We start from the raw sequence: 20,545 nt of genomic DNA on the forward strand, positions 1-20,545 counted from the left end.
ATCCTATGGAGGCATTAAGTGTGCAGGAATGCACGTAAAGATGATGACAGGGCTGGCTGAGACATGAGGGTGCTTCAGTACAGGGGCTGCCTGCCAGATAGCCCCATAGTGGAGCACCCTTGTGCCCCAGCCAGCACTTCTGCAACATGTTGAGCTGGGTTGGAGCAACCCTGGGCTGGCAGACTGACTCGCCTGGGTCCCCTGCTCACTAGGGCTGCTCTGACCTGGCTCAATGTGCTGCAGTTCAAGGAACACATGTAAACCTGGTGCTCAGGAGCAATAAATTCTGGCATGAACTGCACCAGAATTTATTGTGTTGCGCTAACTGCACATGTAGATGCACCCTGTCTGAACGCTTCATCAATTGAGGGTGTTATTTTACAGTCCTCAAAAAAACCTGAAATTTCCCATTGGAATTACTGAAAAAGTGGAGCATGCAAGGAACACAGGAGAGCTCCCTTGAATTGAAACTTTTAAAATATTCCTTTATTTAACTCCATGTGACTGGAGCCTCACAAACAGGTCACGTAAACAGGTGTGCTTCTGGGCCCAGCGCACAAGCACCAGGATTCTGATCCCAGCTCTGGTGGGAGATGCATGGGTGTAAACCTGCTGTGCCCACATGAGCCCAGGGACCCCCAGAATAGCCCCCAGGACCCCTGATGAGCCCGGTCTGCCCACAGGTAAACAGGGGCCTGTGGTGGGTGGGACTTAGCCAACTTAGCCAGCTGGGAGCCGGCTGAGTGGAGTCGGGGAGGGACATGTCCCCCCTGGCTCCTACTTCACTCAGCCCCCCAGGGAGCCATGCAACTGGAGCCTCGCAAACAGGCCACGCAAACAGGCATGCTTCTGGGCCCAGAGTGCAAGTTAGCATGGAGTTTGTGCAGGAGGGCGAGCGGGAGGGCCCGAGGCCCTGCCTGTGAACCTCCTAGGGTAGGCAGTCCCAGCCGCAGCCGGCCTACTAGTGGCATGGCATGGATGGGCACATGCCGCACCCCAAGGGTCCCCTCAGGGTCTGTGGCCCCCCACTCTGGCACCTCAGAGGCCTCCACCCAGATGGAGTCCATAGTTCCAGGCTCCACGCAGACGAAGCCTCTGGCTCTCGGCTGTGGGGGCTGTGAGACACTTTTTCAGGCTCTGGGGTCCAGGAGCATGGCTATCTCCCCTTGTGAGGTCTGCTCCCTTTTGGGATCTCTGGTGCACCAGCTGGAGGAGCTCCAGGCCGCAGTCCAGAGACTGCATGCCATCAGTGACTGTAAGCAGGAGATCGACTCTTACTGCCAGGCCCTTCTCCCCCGGGAGACAGAAGGTAGACCACGGCCTCTCTCCAGGATAAAGGAGGACTCTGGGACCTCCCATTCTGTTCAGTCAAGGGGATGGACCAAGGTGGTCAAGGGCCCTAAGGCCTGGCACACCAAGGCCTATGCCCCGCTGGAGCTCAGCAACAGGTACAAACCTCTTGCAGCCCTAGCAGAGCCTGCTAAGTTGCCAGCTCCCAAAGGTAACAGGGTCTACTGTAGTTACCACCCCGCTCTCCCCAAGACAAAACGCAAAGTGTTTGCCATGGAAGACTCCATCCTGAGTGGGACTGAGGGGGCAATCTGCTGCCCCAATCCTTTAGCCCAAGAAGTTTGCTGCTTCTCAGTAGCCCATATCTAAGACATTGCAGAGAAGATCCCTAAGCTCCTCCAGCCCAATGACCACTACCCTATGCTTCTTATTCATGTGGGCACCAATGACACAGCTTGGAGCGCTCCCAGCCGGGTCATGAAGCACTATACGGATTTGGGAGCAGGGCTAAAGGGCCTGGGGGGTGCAGATGGTGTTTTCTCCTATTCTCCCAGTCTCAGGCTATGGGCTGAGGAGGGAGAGGAGGATCCAGGTAGTAAACCAAAAACTGTGGCACTGGTGTCATCGGGAAGGCTTTGGCTTCCGTGACCACAGTCCGTTCTTTGGTGAGAGAGGCAGTGAGCTGCTGGGAAGGGACAGCCTCCACATCTCTCCAATGGGGAGGAGGCTTTTCTCAGCCAGATTGGCTGACCTGCTCCACCGGGCTTTAAACTAAACCCACCAGAGGATGGGGGGACTACTGCCACTGCTGACCTGCTGAGCAACACTTGCAAAGCCAGCAGGCCAAAGCACTTAATGGAACCCACCCCTGCCTCAGCCCTGGAGCTAGCTATGGGCAAGGCAAGGGCCCCCAAAGGGACACTTGCCTGCCTGTACACAAATGCCAGAAGCTTGTGGAATAAACAGGAGGAACTTGTCCTCCTGCTAAACACAAATAACTATGATGTCATAGGGATAACAGAGACCTGGTGGGACTCCAGCTATGACTGGACCACAGGTATAGATGGCTATACCCTGTACAGGAGAGATGGAGTGGACAAAAGGGCAGAGGCGTAGCTCTCTATGCCAAGAACAGCTACGCATCCCTGCAAGCCCACATTGGTGGCCAGGGTTGATGATTAGAGACCGTCTGGGTTAAAATCTGTGGGGAACACAGTGCAGGGGACACAATGGTGGGAGTCTACTACAGACCTCCAACCCAGGATCAAGAGCTTGACCAGGAGTTTGCCAGGGAATTGGCTGAGGCCACACGCTTCCGGTGCATGGTTGTCATAGGAGACTTCAACTACCCAGACATCTTGTGGGAAGAATGCTCAGACAAATCCAAGTGGTCGCAAAGCTTTCTCTCATGCGTGGATGAGCTCTATCTGATGCAAGAAGTCGATGGGCCGACAAGAGGTAAAGCATTGCTCAGCCTGGTTCTGGCAACAGGGGACGACCTAATCAGTGACCTAATGATCAAAGGGAAGCTGGGTGACAGTGACCATGAGCTGATTACCTTCACCATCTGCTGTAAAGCTGGCAAGTCAGTCAGCAATAGAGAAGTCCTTGACTTCAGGAAAGCTGACTTTGATAAGCTCAGGAGGCTCATCAGGGAGGCCCTAAAGGGCCACAACCCAAAGGGGAGGGGAGTTCAGGATGAGTGGTTGCTCCTCAAAGGAGTGATCCTGGAAGCGCAAGCAAAATCTATCCCATCATGGAGGAAAGGCAGCAAAAGGGCACAGAAGCCCCCTTGGCTCTGCAGGGAACTAGCAGACCTCCTGCATCTAAAGAGACAGACCTACAAAGGATGGAGGACTGGATCCACCTCCAAGGAGGAATACTCTGCACTGGTGTGGACCTGCAGGGAGTAAACCAGGACAGCCAAGACTGTGACAGAACTCCAACTAGCTACAAGTATTAAGGACAACAAAAAGTCCTTGTTTAGATATGTGGGGAGCTGGAGGAAAGGCAAGGGCAACATCGGACCCCTGCTAAACCAGATGGGACAATTGATGACCACCACCCAGAAAAAAGCCAACTTGATAAATGGGTACTTTGTGTCGGTCTTTCGTCAGTCCGATGGGATGCCCCTGCCCACTATGGGACAGGGAGGCCTGGGTGAGGGCAATTCCTTACCCTCCATCAATGCTGATCTCATGAAGGAACACCTTGAGAGGCTGGACACCTTCAAGTCAACTGGCCCTGACCGTGTACACCCCAGGGTACTCAAGGAGTTGGCTAGCATCATAGCTCAGCCACTGGCATGGATCTTTGAGAACTCCTGGTGCTCTGGTGAAGTGCCTGATGATTGGAAGAAGGCCAATGTGGTGCCTATCTTCAAGAAAGGGAAGAAAGTGGGCCTATAGATGCTGGATCCATCAGCCTGACCTCTATCCTGGGGAAGGTCTTAGAAAAGATTATTAAGAGGCCATTCTTAACAGGCTAGCCAATGCCAACATCCTGAGGGATAGCCACAATGGGTTTATTGCGGGTAGCTCTTGCTTGAGCAATCTCATTTCCTTCTATGACCAGGTGATCTATCACCTGGACAAGGGAGAAGAGATGGAGAAGAGATTGATGTCGTATATCTTGACTTTAAAAAAGCCTTCAAATCTGGTATCCCATGATCACATCTTAGTAAACCTGGCCAACTGCAGCCTTGGCCACACCATGATTCAGTGGCTGGGGAATTGGCTCCATGGTAGGACCCAGAGGGTGGTGGTTGACGGAAGTCAATTGTCGTGGTGCCCTGTGACCAGTGGGGTCTCCCAGGTCTTTGTCCTTGGGACAACACTATTCAACATCTTCATTAATGATGTGGACATTGGTATCAAAAGCAGACTGTCCAAGTTCACCGATGACACCAAACTCTGGGGTAAAGCATCCACACCTGAAGAAGGAGGGTGATCCAGGCTGACCTTGACAGGCTCAGGAAATGGGCGGATGAGAACCTCATGGTGTTTAACACTGAAAAACACAAGGTTCTCCACCTTGGGAGGAAAAACTTGCAGCCTCCTTATAGGCTTGGCAGTGCTACACGGGCTAGCGCTATGGATGAAAGGGACTTGGGGGTCATGATTGACCACAAGATGAACATGAGCCTGCATTGTGATACTGCTGCTAGTAAAGCAAGCAAAACACTTGCTTGCATCCACAGATGCTTCTCAAGTAAATCCCGGGACGTCATTCTCCCCTTGTACTCGGCCTTGGTGAGGCCACAGCTGGAGTACTGCGTCCAGTTTAGGGCTCCACAATTCAAAAAGGATGTGGAGAAGCGTGAGAAAGTGCAGAGGAGAGCCACGCGCATGATCAGAGGTCAGGATAACAGAATTTATGACAAGAGGCTGAGAGCTATGGGACTTTTCAGCCTGGAAAAGCCTAGGCTCAGGGTGGACCTGGTGGCTGCCAATAAGTATATAAGGGGTGTACATAAGGATCTGAGGGAATGCCTGTTCACCAGAGTGCCCCATGGGATGTCAAGATCAAACGGTCACAAGCTCCTCCATGACCATTTCAGGCTGGACATAAGGAAGAACTTCTTTACTGTCCAAGGCCCCAGGTTTGGAATAGACTGCTGCTGGAGGTGGTTCAAGCACTTGCTCTAAATGCCTTCAAAAGACATCTGGATGTTTATCTTTCTGGGATCCTGTGATCCCTGCTGACTTCCTGCCCCTGGGGCAGGGGGCTGGACTCGATGATCATCCAAGGTTCCTTCCAGCCCTAATGTCTATGAAATCTATGAAAATAGAAGGATGGCGCTCAGAAATTTGGATTATGGGCATATGTAATTTAAAATTGTTACCAACTTTATCCAACTACCTCTGTTATCATCAACTTCTCTATTCATTCTTGATTTTTATTTCCATTTGGACAGAAATGATTATAAATATAATAGCTTTTCATTCAATCACTTATGGCCTGATTTTCAGATGGGCTCAGCACCCACAACTTCAACTGACTCTTAATGGAAGAGGTAGGTGCTCAGCACTCTGATAATCAGACCAGTATTGTCCATTGAAAAATTGATTAGGCTTTAATTTCTAGGAAAGATAAAATGAGCTTGCCAATATTCACTAAGATTGGCATTTGAAATGACTGGATATGTCCCCTGCAGCATTCTATGTTTCCTCCAACTAAAAATGTTGCAACTATTATGCTTTGTTCTACAGTCACATCTCACATGACATGAAGGACAATATAATGTGTTATAGAAGCTACTATGCTGCAAACTGTTTTAAAGTGCTAGAATGAGTGCAGCCACAGAAACAGGTAAATTAGAACATTTTTAGACATGTGTTAAAGTAATTTTGTATTGAGAAGCACAGAGAATGTTTAGACAGTATTCAGAGGAAGAAACAATGGCTACAGAAAAAGCAACATATAGTATAAAATGAATCATCATTACAATACAAAAAACCCTACAGGATCATGGACTTATAATTCTAATTGGTTGAAGCTCTGTTAACTATCAGGGAATGATTGATTTTCCAGAGATGTTTTGTTAATTTTGTTTCCTTGCATTGCTAGAAAATTTTAACTTTGTGAGACTTTTGTTTCAGCTCATTACATAAACAGAAATTTTATCTGGAATATTTTTTCATTCTAAGGTTAACTCTTTGATTCAAGTTTATTTTTTTCCAACTGTGTGTAGTTTCATAGATTTCATAGACATTAGGCTTGGAAGGGACCTTGGAAGATCGAGTCCAGCCCCCTGCCCTAGGGGCAGGAAGTCAGCTGGAGTCACAGGATCCCAGCAAGATTGTAACAGGGGGCCTGCTCGGGGCTGATATCTGTGGCCCACCCACCTGTTCCTGGGCCAACTGCCTGCGTTCTCGTCCGCCACACCTTGATGTTAATTGATTAATTAGAAGTTGTTAATTAAGCAGAAGGCTGCCCATTTACTGCCCCAATGCCAGGGGGTGATATCTGCAGCTTCTTTCCTCCCCTACACCGCAGCCCAAACCTCACAGATGGCATCTAGGTGTTCTTATCACCGGCCCCACACTGGGCCCCAGAATCCTTCTATCAGGACCCCTCCAAGATCCCTCCATTCAGGCAGCCTACCTTGCCTTCATTTGGCTATTTAGCTCCCTGAAACTATTTTACCCTCTCTGGCGTGGTCCCCCCAGGACCTTTGGCTACCAGCCCTGGCCCACCTCCAGGCCAGTCAGGACCCCAGGCCCTCAGCTCTTGGGCGTCCCTCGCAGTGGGCCCCTGGCCCTTTTGACTGTCCTGGTCCTGGCCCCAGTATGAGCCAGTCGAGGGTACTTTCTTGATCAAGTCCGAGTCTCCAGCCCCTCAGTCGTTCCAGGGGTCTGCCCTCTGGGCCCTACAAACAAAGGTTTTACCTACCCAGTGGTGGGGGCTAGGGGTTAAGGTCCCCCAACCTGCCTTTCACCAGGGTAGTAACTGGCCTGGTACTTCCTGGGGGCTCCTGTGCCACTGGGAGCCCCACCAGGCCACCCACTCCCAGCAGGGTGCAGCTTTAGGTCATGCCCAGGACCAGGAGCCTCCTTACCATCACCTACAGCTCCTCTCTTACCTCCAGTTGTAGATCTGCAGCCCTCTGGCCAGACAGTGTTGTTGCCTGGCCTCTCACAGCATAACTGCTGGGTTTATATGGACAGCCCCAGCTCCCAAAATGGCTGCCCTAATCAGGCACCTGGTGGCTGCCAGCTCCAGGACCTTAAAGTGGCAGGCACAAACAGTGCCCTGCCACAAAGATAAATGTCCAACTGACTCTTAAAGGAGTCTGGAGTAGGTGCCTGCACCATCTCTGGAGTCAGTCTGTTCCATGCCTTGGGGGCTTGGACAGTAAAGAAGTTCTTCCTTATGTCCAGCTTGAAATGGTCTTTGAGGGGTTTGTGACCATTTGACCTTTTCATCCCATGGGGCACTCTGGTGAACAGGCATTCCCTCAGATCCTGATGTACACCCCTTATATACTTATTGGCAGCCACCACGTTCCCCCTGAGCCTGCACTTTTCCAGGCTGAAGAGTCCCATAGCTCTCAGCCCTTCATCGTAAGGCCTGTTCTCTTGCCCTCTGATCGTGCGTGTGGCTCTCCTCTTCACTCTCTCAAGCTTCCCCACATTCTTTTTAAATTGTGTAGCCCAGAATTGGATGCAGTACTATAACTGCAGACCTGGTGGGACTCCACCCATGACTGGACCACGGGTATAGATGGCTATACCCTGTACAGGAGGGATCGTGTAGATAAAAGGGGGGGGGGGTGTAGCTCTCTATGTTAAGGAAAGCTACACGTCCCTGCAAGCCAATATTGGCGACCAGGGTTGATGACTGGAGACCCTCTGGGTTAAAATCCGTGGGGAACATGGCACAGGGGACACAATGGTGGGAGTCTACTACAGACCTCCCACCCAAAGTCCTGAGCTTGACCAGGAGTTTGCCCGGGAACTGTCTGAGGCAGCATGCTCCAGGACCATGGTTGTCATGGGTGACTTCAATTACCCGGACATCTCGTGGGAGGATCGCTCAGCAAAATCTGAGCGGTCGCAAAGCTTCCTCTCATGCGTGGATGACCTCTACCTGACTCAAGAAGTCTATGGGCCAATGAGAGGCAAAGCGCTGCTCGACCTGGTACTGGCTACTGGGGATGACCTAGTCAACGACCTAGTGATCGATGGGAAGCTGGGTGACAGCGACCATGAGCTGATCACCTTCACCATCCGCCGAAAAGCTGGCAAGTCAGTCAGCAACATGGAAGTCCTTGACTTCAGGAAAGCTGACTTTGACAAGCTCAGGAGGCTTGTGAGTGAGGCCCTAAGGGACCATGACCACGGGGAGAGGGGAGTTCAAGAAGAGTGGTTGCTCCTCAAGGGAGCGATCCTCAATGCACAAACTAGGTCTATTCCATCTCGGAAGAAAGGCAGCAAGAGGGCACAGCAGCCCCCCTGGCTCTCCAGGGAACTAGCAGACCTCCTGAGGCTAAAAAGAAAGGCCTACAAAGGATGGAGGATGGGAGTCACCTCCAAGGAGGATTATTCTGCACTGGTCCGGTCATGTAGGGAGCAGATCAGGAAAGCCAAGGCTGCAACTGAACTCCAACTACCTTTGAGCATCAAGGACAATAAAAAGTCCTTTTTCAGATATGTGGGGAGCCGGAGGAAAAGCAGGGGCAATGTTGGACCCCTGCTGAACCAGATGGGGCAACTGACAACTGACACCCAGGAAAAAGCCAACCTATTAAATAGGTACTTTGCATGAGTCTTTCATCAGTCCCATGGGACGCCCATGCCTGCTATGGGACAGGGAAATCCGGGTGAGGGTGATCCCCTGCCCTCCATTGATGCTGACTTCATGAAGGAACATCTTGAGAAGCTGGATACCTTCAAGTCAGCCGGCCCTGACAATCTTCACCCCAGGGTACTCAAGGAGCTGGCGAGCATCATAGCCCAGCCTCTAGCACAGATCTTTGAAAACTCTTAGCGCTCTGTTGAAGTGCCCAAAAACTGGAAGAAGACCAATGTGGTGCCTATCTTCAAGAAAGGGAGGAAAGTGGATCCGGCTAACTATAGGCCCATCAGCCTGACTTCTATCCTGGGGAAGATCTTAGAAAAGTTTATTAAAGAGGCCATCCTTAATGGACTGGCCGACGCCAACATCCTGAGGGATAGCCAGCACGGGTTTGTTGCGGGTAGGTCTTGCTTGACCAATCTCATTTCCTTCTATGACCAGGTGACCAGGTGACCTGGACAAGGGAGAAGAGATTGATGTCATATATCTTGACTTCAAAAAAAGCCTTCGATCTGGTTTCCCATGATCGCCTCTTGGAGAAACTGGCCAGTTGTTGCCTTGGGTCCTCCACAATCCACTGGCTGGGAAATTGGCTCTGTGGTCGGACCCAGAGGGTAGTAATTGATGGAAGTCACTCATTGTGGTGTCCTGTGACCAGTGGGGTCCCCCAAGGCTCTGTCCTTGGACCCATACTGTTCAACATCTTCCTTAATGATGTGGACACTGGAGTCAGAAGCGGACTGGCCAAGTTCGCTGATGACATCAAACTTTGGGGCAAAGCATCCACACCAGAAGACAGGCGGGTGATCCAGGCTGACCTGGACAGGCTCAGCAAGTGGGTTGATGAGAATCTGATGGTGTTCAACGCTGATAAATGCAAGGTTCTCCACCTTGGGAAGAAAAACCTGCAGCATCCTTATAGGCTTAGCAGTGCTATAGATTCATAGATGTTAGGGTCGGAAGGGACCTCAATAGATCATTGAGTCCGACCCCCTGCATAAGCAGGAAAGAGTGCTGGGTCTAGATGACCCCAGCTAGATACTCATCTAACCTCCTCTTGAAGAACCCCAGGGTAGGGGAGAGCACCACCTCCCTTGGGAGCCCGTTCCAGACCTTGGCCACTCGAACTGTGAAGAAGTTCTTCCTAATGTCCAGTCTGAATCTGCTCTCTGCTAGCTTGTGGCCATTGTTTCTTGTAACCCCTGGGGGCGTCTTGGTGAATAAATTCTCACCAATTCCCTTCTGTGCCCCTGTGATGAACTTATAGACAGCCACAAGGTCGCCTCTCAACCTTCTCTTGCGGAGGCTGAAAAGGTCCAGTTTCTCTAGTCTCTCCTCATAAGGCTTGGTCTGCAGGCCCTTAACCATACGAGTGGCCCTTCTCTGGACCCTCTCCAGGTTATCCGCATCCTTCTTGAAGTGTGGCGCCCAGAATTGCACGCAGTACTCCAACTGCGGTCTGACCAGCACCCGATAGAGGGGAAGTATCACCTCCTTGGACCTATTCGTCATGCATCTGCTGATGCACGATAAAGTGCCATTGGCTTTTTTGATGGCTTTGTCACACTGCCGACTCATGTTCATCTTGGAGTCCACTAGGACTCCAAGATCCCTTTCCACCTCTGTGCCACCCAGCAGGTCATTTCCTAGGCTGTAGGTGTGCTGGACATTTTTCCTCCCTAGGTGCAACACTTTGCATTTCTCCTTGTTGAACTGCATTCTGTTGTTTTCTGCCCACTTGTCCAACCTGTCCAGGTCTGCTTGCAGCTGTTCCCTGCCCTCCGGCGTGTCCGCTTCTCCCCATAGCTTTGTGTCATCTGCAAACTTGGACAGAGTACATTTCACTCCCTCGTCCAAGTCACTGATGAAGACATTAAAGAGTATCAGTCCAAGACCGAGCCCTGCGGGACCCCACTGCCCACACCCTTCCAGGTCGAAACCGACCCATCTACCACGGCTCTCTGGGTGCGATGCTCCAGCCAATTCACCACCCACCGGACTGTGTAGTCATCCAAGTCACAGCCTCTTAGCTTGTTCACCAGTATGGGGTGGGATACCGTATCGAAGGCCTTCCTGAAGTCTAAGTATACTACATCCACCCCTCCTCCTGTGTCCAGGCGTTTCATAACCTGGTCATAGAAAGAGACTAGATTGGTCAGGCACGATCTGCCTGCCACGAACCCTTGCTGGTTTCCCCTCAGCATAATTTGTCCTGCTGGGCTCTCACAAATGTGAGCCTTGATAATTTTTTCAAAGACTTTGCCAAGGATGGAGTTGAGACTGACTGACTGGCCTATAGTTGCCCGGGTCCTCCTTCCTCCCCTTTTTGAAAATGGGGACCATGTTGGCCCTTTTCCAGTCCTCCGGGACTTGGCCCATGCGCCACGAGCGTTCGAATATTCCCGCCAGTGGTTCTGCAATGATGTCGGCCAGTGCCTTCAGCACCCTCGGATGGAGCTTACCCGGGCCTTCCGACTTAAAGGCATCCAGTTCTTCCAAGTGACTCTGCACCATCTCAGGGTCTACGCATGGAAGTCTAGCGCCTTGCTGCTGCCTCTCTACAACCCCAGTGAGAGACTTGTCGTGTCCCTCTCTTAGGAACACTGAGGCAAAGAACTCATTGAGGAGTTCAGCCTTGTCCCCCCTGTCCGTCACCAATTTTTTCTGCCCATTTAGCAGGGGTCCTATTCCTCCCTGAGTCTTCCTTTTACTCCCTATATATCTAAAAAACAATTTCTTGTTGTCTTTTACTTGGGTTGCCATCCTCAGCTCCATGGTAGCTTTGGCCCGTCTAACTGCCTCCTACAAGCATGAGCAGAGGAGGTATATTCGTCTTTCGTGATCTCTCCCTGTTTCCACTTTTTATGTGCTCCCCTTTTGGCCCTTAGGCTGCCCTGGATTTCTGTGGTCAGCCAGGGAAGCCTCCTGGCCCCTTTCCCTCTTTTGCCTCGCTTGGGGATCGTCTTGCTTTGTGCCCGAAGGATCGTTTCCTTAAGGCACAGCCACCCTTATTGGGCTCCCATCCCTTCAAAACTCCTACTCTGCAGTGCGTCCTTGACTGATTGCCTGAGTTCATTGAGATCAGCTTTCCTAAAGTCTAGCACTTTCACCCTACTAGTTACCTTACCCACTCGGCGTCTTATGGTGAATTCTATTATTAGGTGATCGCTGATCCCTATGTTGGCTAGCACTGTGGAAGAAAGAGACTTGGGGGTCATCACTGACCACAAGATGAACATGAGCCTGCAGTGCGATGCTGTGGCTAGTAAAGCAACCAAAACGCTGGCTTGCATCCATAGATGCTTCTCAAGCAAATCCCGGGACATCATTCTCCCATTGTACTCGGCCTTGGTGAGGCCACAGCTGGAGTACTGTGTCCAGTTTTGGGTTCCACAATTCAAAAAGGATGTGGAGAAGCTTGAGAGAGTCCAGAGAAGAGCCACGCGCATGATCAGAGGTCAGGGAAGCAGACCCTACAATGACAGGCTGAGAGCCCTAGGGCTCTTTAGCCTGGAAAAGCGTACGCTCAGGGGTGATCTGATGGCCACCTATGAGTTTATCAGGGGTTACCACCAATATCTGGGGGAACGTTTGTTCACCAGAGCGCCCCAAGGGATGACAACTAGGTCGAATGGTCATAAACTACTACAAGACCGTTTCAGGCTGGACATAAGGAAGAGTTTCTTTACTGTCCGAGTCCCCAAGGTCTGGAACAGCCTGCCACTGGAGGTGGTTCAAGCGCCTACATTGAACACCTTCAAGAGCAAACTGGATGCTTATCTTGCTGGGATCCTATGACCCCAGCTAACTTCCTGCCCTTTGGGCAGGGGGCTGGACTCGATGATCTTCCAAGGTCCCTTCCAGACCTAATGTCTATGAAATCTATGAACTGTGGCCTCACCAAGGCCAAGTACAGTGGGAGGACGACATCCTGGGATTTGCTAGAGAAGCATCTATGGATGCAAGCCAGAGTTTTGCTCGCTTTGCTGGCTGCAATGTCACATTGGTGGTTGTGGCAGGGCACTGTTTGTGCCTGCCACTTTAAGGGCCTGGAACTGTCAGCTGCCAAGTGCCTGATGAGGGCAGCCATTTTGAATCAGGGGCTGCCCATATAAACAGGGCAGTTCTGCTGCTGGGGGCTAGGCAACAACATTGCCTGGCCGGAGGGCTGCTGGTGTCATCTGGAGGTAAGGGAGGAGCTGTAGGAGATGGTAAGAAGGCTCCTGGTCCTGGGCATGACCTAAAACTGCACCCTGCCATACGTGGGTGGCCTGGTGGGGCTCTCAGTGGCATAGGAGCCTCCAGGAACTACCAGGCCAGTTACCACCCCGGTGAAAGGTGGGTTAGGGTGCTTTAACCCCTAGCCCCCACAACCATGTGGGTTACCCCTTGTTTGGAGGGCCTGGAGGGTGGACCCCCAGAGAGAGAGAAAAGGCCATAGACTCAGGCTGTCTGGACTTCCCCTGACTGGTCAATGTTGGGACCAGGATCAAAAGGGTCAAAGGGCTGGGGGCTCAACGCAAGGAATGCCCAAGGGCTGCACACCTGGGGTTCCGAGTGGCCTGGAGGTGGGCCAGGGCTAATGAGCCAAAGGTCCCAAGGGGACCACGCCCAAAGGGGATGCAGTTCAGGGAGCTATGCTACCTAGTATGAAGGCAGATGAGACTACCTGAAGGAGAGGAATACAGGTGGGGTTCAATCAGGAGGATTCTGGGGCCCAGTGTGGGGGGCTAGTGATGATGATAACATCTAGATGCCATCTGCGAGGCTTGGGCTGTGGAGTAGGAGAGGAATGAAGCTGCAAAGAGCGCCCCCTGGCATCAGGGCAGGAAATGAGCAGCCTCCTGCTTATTAACATCTATTAATTAATTAACAAAAAGGTATGGCAGGCGAGAAGGCGGGCGGTTAGCCCAGAAACAGTTGAGCAGACCACAGCTAAATCGGCCCCAAAAGGCCCCCATTACAGTGGTTTATATTTATCTTGTGGTTCACCATGACCCCCAAGTCCCTTTCAGCTGTGGTGCTAGCCAGTGTAGCACCACCGAACCTATAAGCATGCTGTTGGTTTTTCTTCCCAAGGTGGAGTACCTTGCATTTTTTGGAGTTGAAGGCCATCAGGTTTTCATCTGACCATTTTCTGAGCCTGCCAAGGTCAACCTGGATCATCATCTTGTCCTTGGGTATGGATGCTTTACTCTAAAGTTTAGTGTCATGAGCAAACTTGGCCAGTCTGCTTCTGATACCAATGTCCACATCATTAATGAAGATGTTGAAAAAAGTAGGTCCAAGGGCAGAGCCTTGCAGGACCCCACTGATCATGGCGCACCACAATGATCAGCTTCTGTCAACTACCAGTCTCTGGGTCTGACCATGGAGCCAATTCCCCAGTTCATGGTCTGTGATGTAGCTGAGGCCACAGTCGGCCAGTTTTTCTATGAGTTGATCATGGGATACCAGATCAAAAGCTTTTTTTAAAATCAAGATATATGACATTAATCTCTTCTCCCTTGTCCAGGTGATAGATCACCTGGTTGTAGGAGGAGATGAGATTGGTCAGGCAAGACCTACCTGCAACAAACCCATACTGGCTATCCCTCAGGGTGTCACCTTCAGCCAGTTTGTCAAAAATGGTCTCTTTGATTTTTTTATTTTTTTTTCCAAGATCTCCCCTGGGATGGAGGTCAGGCTGATGGGCCTGTAGTTCCCTGGATCTACTTTCCTCCCTTTCTTAAAGATAGGTGCCATGTTGGCCGCCTTCCAATCTTCCGGCACTTCGCCTGAGTGCCAGGAGTTCTCAAAAATCCGTGCTAGTAGCTGAGCTATGACGCTTGCCAGCTTCTTAAGTACTCTGTGGTGTAAGCTGTCTGGGCCAGCTGACATGAAGGTGTCCAACCTCTCAAGGTGTTCCTTCACATGGTCTACACTGATGAAGGGTAACAGTTCTCTCTCACCCTGGCCGTCCCATACCATATTGAGCAGGGCCATTCCTTGGGGCTGGTGAAAAACTGATGCAAAATGCCCATAAAGCAGGTTGGCTTTTTCCTGGGCGTCGGTTGTCAGTTGACCCATATGGTTTAGCAGGGGTCCAATGTTACCCTTGCTTTTCCTCCGGCTCCCCACATACCTAAAAAAGGACTTTCTATTGTCCTTGAGATGTGTAGCCACTTGGAGTTCAGTCACAGCCTTGGCTTTCCTGGTTCACTCCCTACAGCTCCGGACCAGTGCAGAGTACTCCTCCTTCGGAGTGGATCCAGCCTTCTATCCTTTATAGCTCTTTCTTTTTAGACACAGGAGGTCCACTAGTTCCCTGGAGAGCCAAGGGGGCTGCTGTGCCCTCTTGCTGCCTTTCCTCCAAGACGGGATAGACATTGCTTGAGCTTCCAGGATCACACCCTTGAGGAAAAACCACTCATCCTGAACCCCACTCCCCTTTGGGTTGTGGTCCCTTAGGGCTTTGCTAACAAGCCTCCTGAGCTTGTCAAAGTCAGCTTTTCTGAAGTCGAGGACTTCTGCTTTGCTGACTGACTTGCCAGCTTTACAAGTTAGAATCAAATCAAACAATACTGTGTTTCCGATTTTTAAATGGATCAGCACCAGAGGGAGAGAGAGAGTGCTAGGGAGAAGGTGGTATATATGAAACAAAAAGAGCTCTCTGTGTTTGGTCAGTCTGTTTGGGGTTTAAAATGTGTTTGGGAGCCATACGTATTGCCAATGTGTGGAGGATGCGATGTAAGTGCAACATTCTAACCCTGCCTAACTCATCATCCAAAGTGAACCCCCCTACTGCTGAACAGACATCAAATGGTACTCAGTCGTGCCTTAGCAATAAATGTTTACTGGCAACACATCTCCACTACTAGTACAATCACTACCCCTCACAATGAACCCACCAGAATCCATGGCTCCAACACTACACGTACCTTTCCCAAAATGTGATCCAGTGCATGAAAGGCTCCCATGGCAACTACATGGGTGAAACTAAATAGAAATTATGCACCAGAATGAATTCTCACAGAAAAATATAAGGGACAGAGATGCATACACCATTAGAAGCACATTTCTTGCAAAACAACCACCCCCTCTGACCTCATGCCCAAGGCAAATCTATCTAACACCTTTAAAAGGTGAATTTGGGAAAAAAAATTCATAAGCTGGCTGTACTCTAGGAAACAAGGATTTGACACTGATACTAATTTTATGGCACATTATAAACTACCTGATTACTGAATTCTTCCTACATAGGAAAGGTGATAATGGCTCTCCTCCCTTTTGATAGGCCTTGATCTTGATCTCGAGGTAATCAGCTTCTCTTCTTCTGTTAATTGTTTGTGTGCTACCCCTGGGAATTTCTCTTCCCTTTCATGTTTCAAAGCTCTACCACCTTTTTTTTATTTTCACTCTGCTCTTTGCCTTAGACCTGAAGAAGAATGTCTTGCATTTGAAAGTTTGTCTCACTCTATCCCAAATATGCAGTTGGTCCAATAAAAGCTAACCCTTAGAAATTGTTGCCTCAAAGAATTATTAAAGAATTTAGACATACTTAACTGAATTTTTGAGATTATATGGAAAAATTGCTCTATAAAAAACGTTCTGTAATCTCTGGATATTTTTCCAGAGGTAAGTGGCAGGGCAGAAACAGAGGTGGAGAACAGTAAGTATGCAATACATTCATGATTAATTTCTTTCTGGATAACATATTTCTACTTGTGAAAAATATTAAACCTTTTCCTGTCATCTTATAAAACTGAAGAGAAGTTGTGGGTTTACTCTTTAAAACTGCCAATTTAAAAAAATTAAATGTGATACAAAACTTCTGAATTTTTTTAGTTTTAAAAAAGAATTTTAAACAAAAAGCTATTTTCATATTTATTGTACACACACACATTCACCAGTAGGTGGTGCTGCCAGGGTAGAAATTTAGATTAGCTAATATGCAAATTTAGTTCACGAAGGAAAGTCCTAAAAGTCAGTTGCTAGAGACCTGGTGCATTTTCTAATATGGAGCTACTTTGAAAAGTGTTTAAAAAGCAAAGTCTGTTAAAGACGCAATATAAGTCTTTAGCTAATTGAATTATTCTCTGCATGCTGTGCAATTACATACCTACTCAAGCATACATAGTATACGCAAAATTTTATTTTGTTTTTTGCCATGAATTATACATGAAAACAGGTTTCAACTTATACCATACTTACGGAATTATTCTATATGAATGCCACAGCTTCCAGATTACACTAACATTTTTTTTCAGAATTAAATTACTTATGAGCTTACTTCTACAGTTAAGCAAATTTAATTTGATGATTTTGTTAAGAATTGTAAAGCTTGAATATTCCTTTTGAATTAAATGATAGATTTGTAGTATATTACAGGATTCTTAAACACAATGAAATCCTTGACAAAAATGGAACAGCATTATAAGGAAGGGGTTTTTGCCACTGGCCTTTTATGTGGTTGTTTTTCCATGTTGCTGCTTGAACCAAATATTATATCACATAGGGTGCATCCAGATGAGCATGTACCTGCATCTTGCAGTGTCTCAAAGCCCTTTGAGATGCTGGAAGAGGCATGTGCAGGAACGAGAAAAGGTTCCCCACATTGCAAGTTTGCAGCATGGGGGTAAAATTAGACCCCTAGATATCCAGAGGTTGAAAAAAAAAAACAGTGGGGGAAAAAAAGCAGGGCAGGCAACCAGATGCTGGGTCCTCCACACAGATGTTTTGGTAACAGCCAGAGCGTCTCAGTAATCAAGGGGACTGGAAGAGCAAGAGGGGGTGGGGCATGTGGTCCATGTGGAGGGCAGCAAAACAAAGAGATATTTAGAATTCACTTTATTATGATGATAGAGACACTCAGAGGTTTCCAAATTGCTTTAACACTGTAGATACATCAATAAAACATTGCCCAACTGATCGCTTTCTCTCTTTCTCTGTCTCTTGCTCTCTCTCTCTCTCTCTCTCTCTATATAGTGGTCTTTTGTTTTAATTGTGGAGGAACATGAATTTGGGGGTATTTTACAGAGGGACTTTGGGATTTTTTTTATCAGGGATTTTTCAGTTTTCCAATAGGGAACACCAGAATTCCTGCTGGGAAGGCCAGTGGCAGAACCCTGCCTGCTCGGAGCTAGCACGTTGGTCCCAGCTGAATGTGGCTGACATCATGGCCATGGGGCCAGGAGGACATGCTTTGACAGTTCAAAGCAGGCCACCAAACCTGGAACATCTTCTGGGTGATATCTGCCCAGATGGCTGGGCAGGGGGCACACATGGCAGTAGTGCTGCGTAAAGGCCAACTTTGCAGCCACAACCTATTGGCAGCTGGTCCAGAGGGGCAGATGCCTCTATTGGCTGTGCAGTCCCCATCTGGGTCTGGCAGGTGTGCAGCAGGTCAGAGCCAGGCAGCAGCCCCCACTGCCAGACCCCTGCAGTGGGTAAAGGGTGCAAGGAAGTCTCAGGGTTGCTTCAGCAGTCCAGCTGGCACAAGGGGTAGTGTCCCCAGGTACCAATTGGCAGGGCTCCAGAAGCTCCTGAGAGCGCGTAGCCCTGAGCTACTTGCCAGGGCGGCTTTTTATACTGCTGGGGACAGCACAGGTGTTGGCCCAGGGCTCTATTTCCCCTTGGCTGCAGATCTGGGAGGAGCCAGGCAGGGTTATTTTGCCCCAAGTGGCACAATTTGCCCCGCACCAAAGTGCATATCTGAGCATGTATGCTGAGGCAAAAAGCCCCAGCTCAAATTTGCACTGCTTCTATTTGAGCTGCTGCAAGTGTACGTGTTTGTATGTGTGGACATGCTCAAACTGTTTATATGACCAGAGGGCATCACATGAGGGACATAATTCAGTGCACTGAAATTCCATTTTCAAAGACATTGCTAGAGTATCATATGAACTGCTACTGAAATGTAAAATCAAAGTGAAAATTAAAGCCCAAAATGAACAATAAAAATCAAGTATCCCAGCTAAGCTCTCATATATTAGGTTTCATTACTGAACAGTGGTTTTTGTTTACTTACATTTTTGTACAAATTTAACAGTATTTGCATAATGTGCTATGTGCTTATATACAATATGAGAAATCTAGTAAGTTGCAAATAGGGTATTTTGTCAATTATGATAGGTGCATTGACTAGTTATGTATTTAAGCATCTTGAGCAGGATTGAGCAAAATAAAACCAATGAGGCAGGAAAGTCCAATTAAAATGACATTAATCAAATGCCCCCAAATGCTTCCTTTTGCTAGCACATATTGTTAACGCCTTAAGGAGGAGTGTCTGTTACAATTAGATTGTCCTTCTGTACCTAATAGCAAATCTTTCACAGCTAATGTTCTGTAATAAACGTAATCACCAAGTGGGTTTTTTTGGATATGTTATATTATAGTTAATTTTGTGCTTTAATTTAAAAAAAAATGTTTCTTTTTAAGGTTAAGAATAAATCAGAAATATACCTGGCAGTTTCTCATTTCTTTATGTTAGAGACATCTGTTTAGCAAACATAAGATTTATTTCCCCATTTAATTTATCCCAGGTTTACCTCAACACCAATAAATGAATTCTTGCTTTACATTGGTAAAAGCAGAAAACATAGAACCACCAAGCATTTCAACAGTGCTCTTAAATTGTCCATCCACCTTAATGTTTAGCAAATGCTGTGTGTCTGATTCTCATCTTTCTTACATTACTATAAATCAGGAGTAAATTTTTGGCACTGAAGTAAGACTGGTGCAAGGAGAAAGCAGAAGCAGATCTTATATTTTCCTCTTGTAAAATGAAATTGGAAAGCTGTGCTTCTACTTTTTTAGGGGAGGATGATGATTCTTCTTCTTTGGCAATTGCTCTCAGGATTATTGTCTTCCATTATTGTCTTATCTGTGGGTCTGAAGATGGTGGACAAGTCTGATCCAGGATCAACAGACTCTGCTGCAACTTGGGCACATGTTCCATGTGGGGGTTGGTGGCTCCGGATTCTTGATTTGGTCTACAATATGCTGTTTCTGCCACTCCCACTTTTTCATCTCCTACTGTCATTGTAAGATTTCAGAGTACTGAGTTCCTTGCAACAGACTCTTCCTCCACTTGGGATGGTCCTGGGCAATAGTCTCCTACAAGTTGATGTTCCATTTTTTCAAGTTGGCCTTGAGGACATCCTCAAAGTTCTTTGTCTGCCCTCCTCTTGAGTGTACGCCTTGACTAAGCTGGGGGAAATAAGACTTGTTTCAGGAGTCTGGAGTTGGACACCTGGATGACACGGCCAGCCCAGCAAAGTTGATGTCAGATGATCATTGCCTTGATGCTCATGGTGTTTGCTTGCGAGAGAACACTAATGTTGGTGTACATTGTCCACATCTTAGCTCTGTATAATAAGGAGGGGATTACAACTGCTTGATAAACTATGAGCTTGGTTTTGGATCTGATGTTATGATCTTCAGATGTTTCCTTGGGCATCTCAAGGTTGCTCTGGCACATTTGAAGTGATGATAGATTTCTCTGTCAATGTCACCCTTCTGTGAGAGAGGGCTTCTGAGGTATGGGAAATATTTAATATTCTCCAGAGTCTCACTGTGAATCTAAATTACCAGAGCAAAGGACTGCTCATTAAGAGTTTGTTGATGGAGGACCTTAGTCTTCTGAATGTTAAGTGTCAGTCCCATATTCTTCCTCAGTAAAGGCATTGATGATTTAGGTGTCTTTACTTTATGCCTCACTAAAGACTTTGATGACTGCCTGAAGGTCTGCTTCTGAGTCAGCACATGCTACAGCATCATCAGCATACTGGAGCTCAGTGATTAAGGTTGGGGTAGTCTTGGTGTCAGCTTGGAGTTGGCTGAGATAAAACAGCTTACCATCCATTCAGTAATGGAAGCTTGTTGGTGGTCAGATGTAGCATCCTGGTAAGGAATAAATGAGAAGAGTGTTGAAGTGTGTGATGTTGGTGCTTTAGGGTGCCTCCTCATACCCCTT

This window comes from Alligator mississippiensis, chromosome 1 (assembly GCF_030867095.1).
Source record: "Alligator mississippiensis isolate rAllMis1 chromosome 1, rAllMis1, whole genome shotgun sequence".
In the NCBI taxonomy this organism is placed as follows: domain Eukaryota; kingdom Metazoa; phylum Chordata; order Crocodylia; family Alligatoridae; genus Alligator; species Alligator mississippiensis.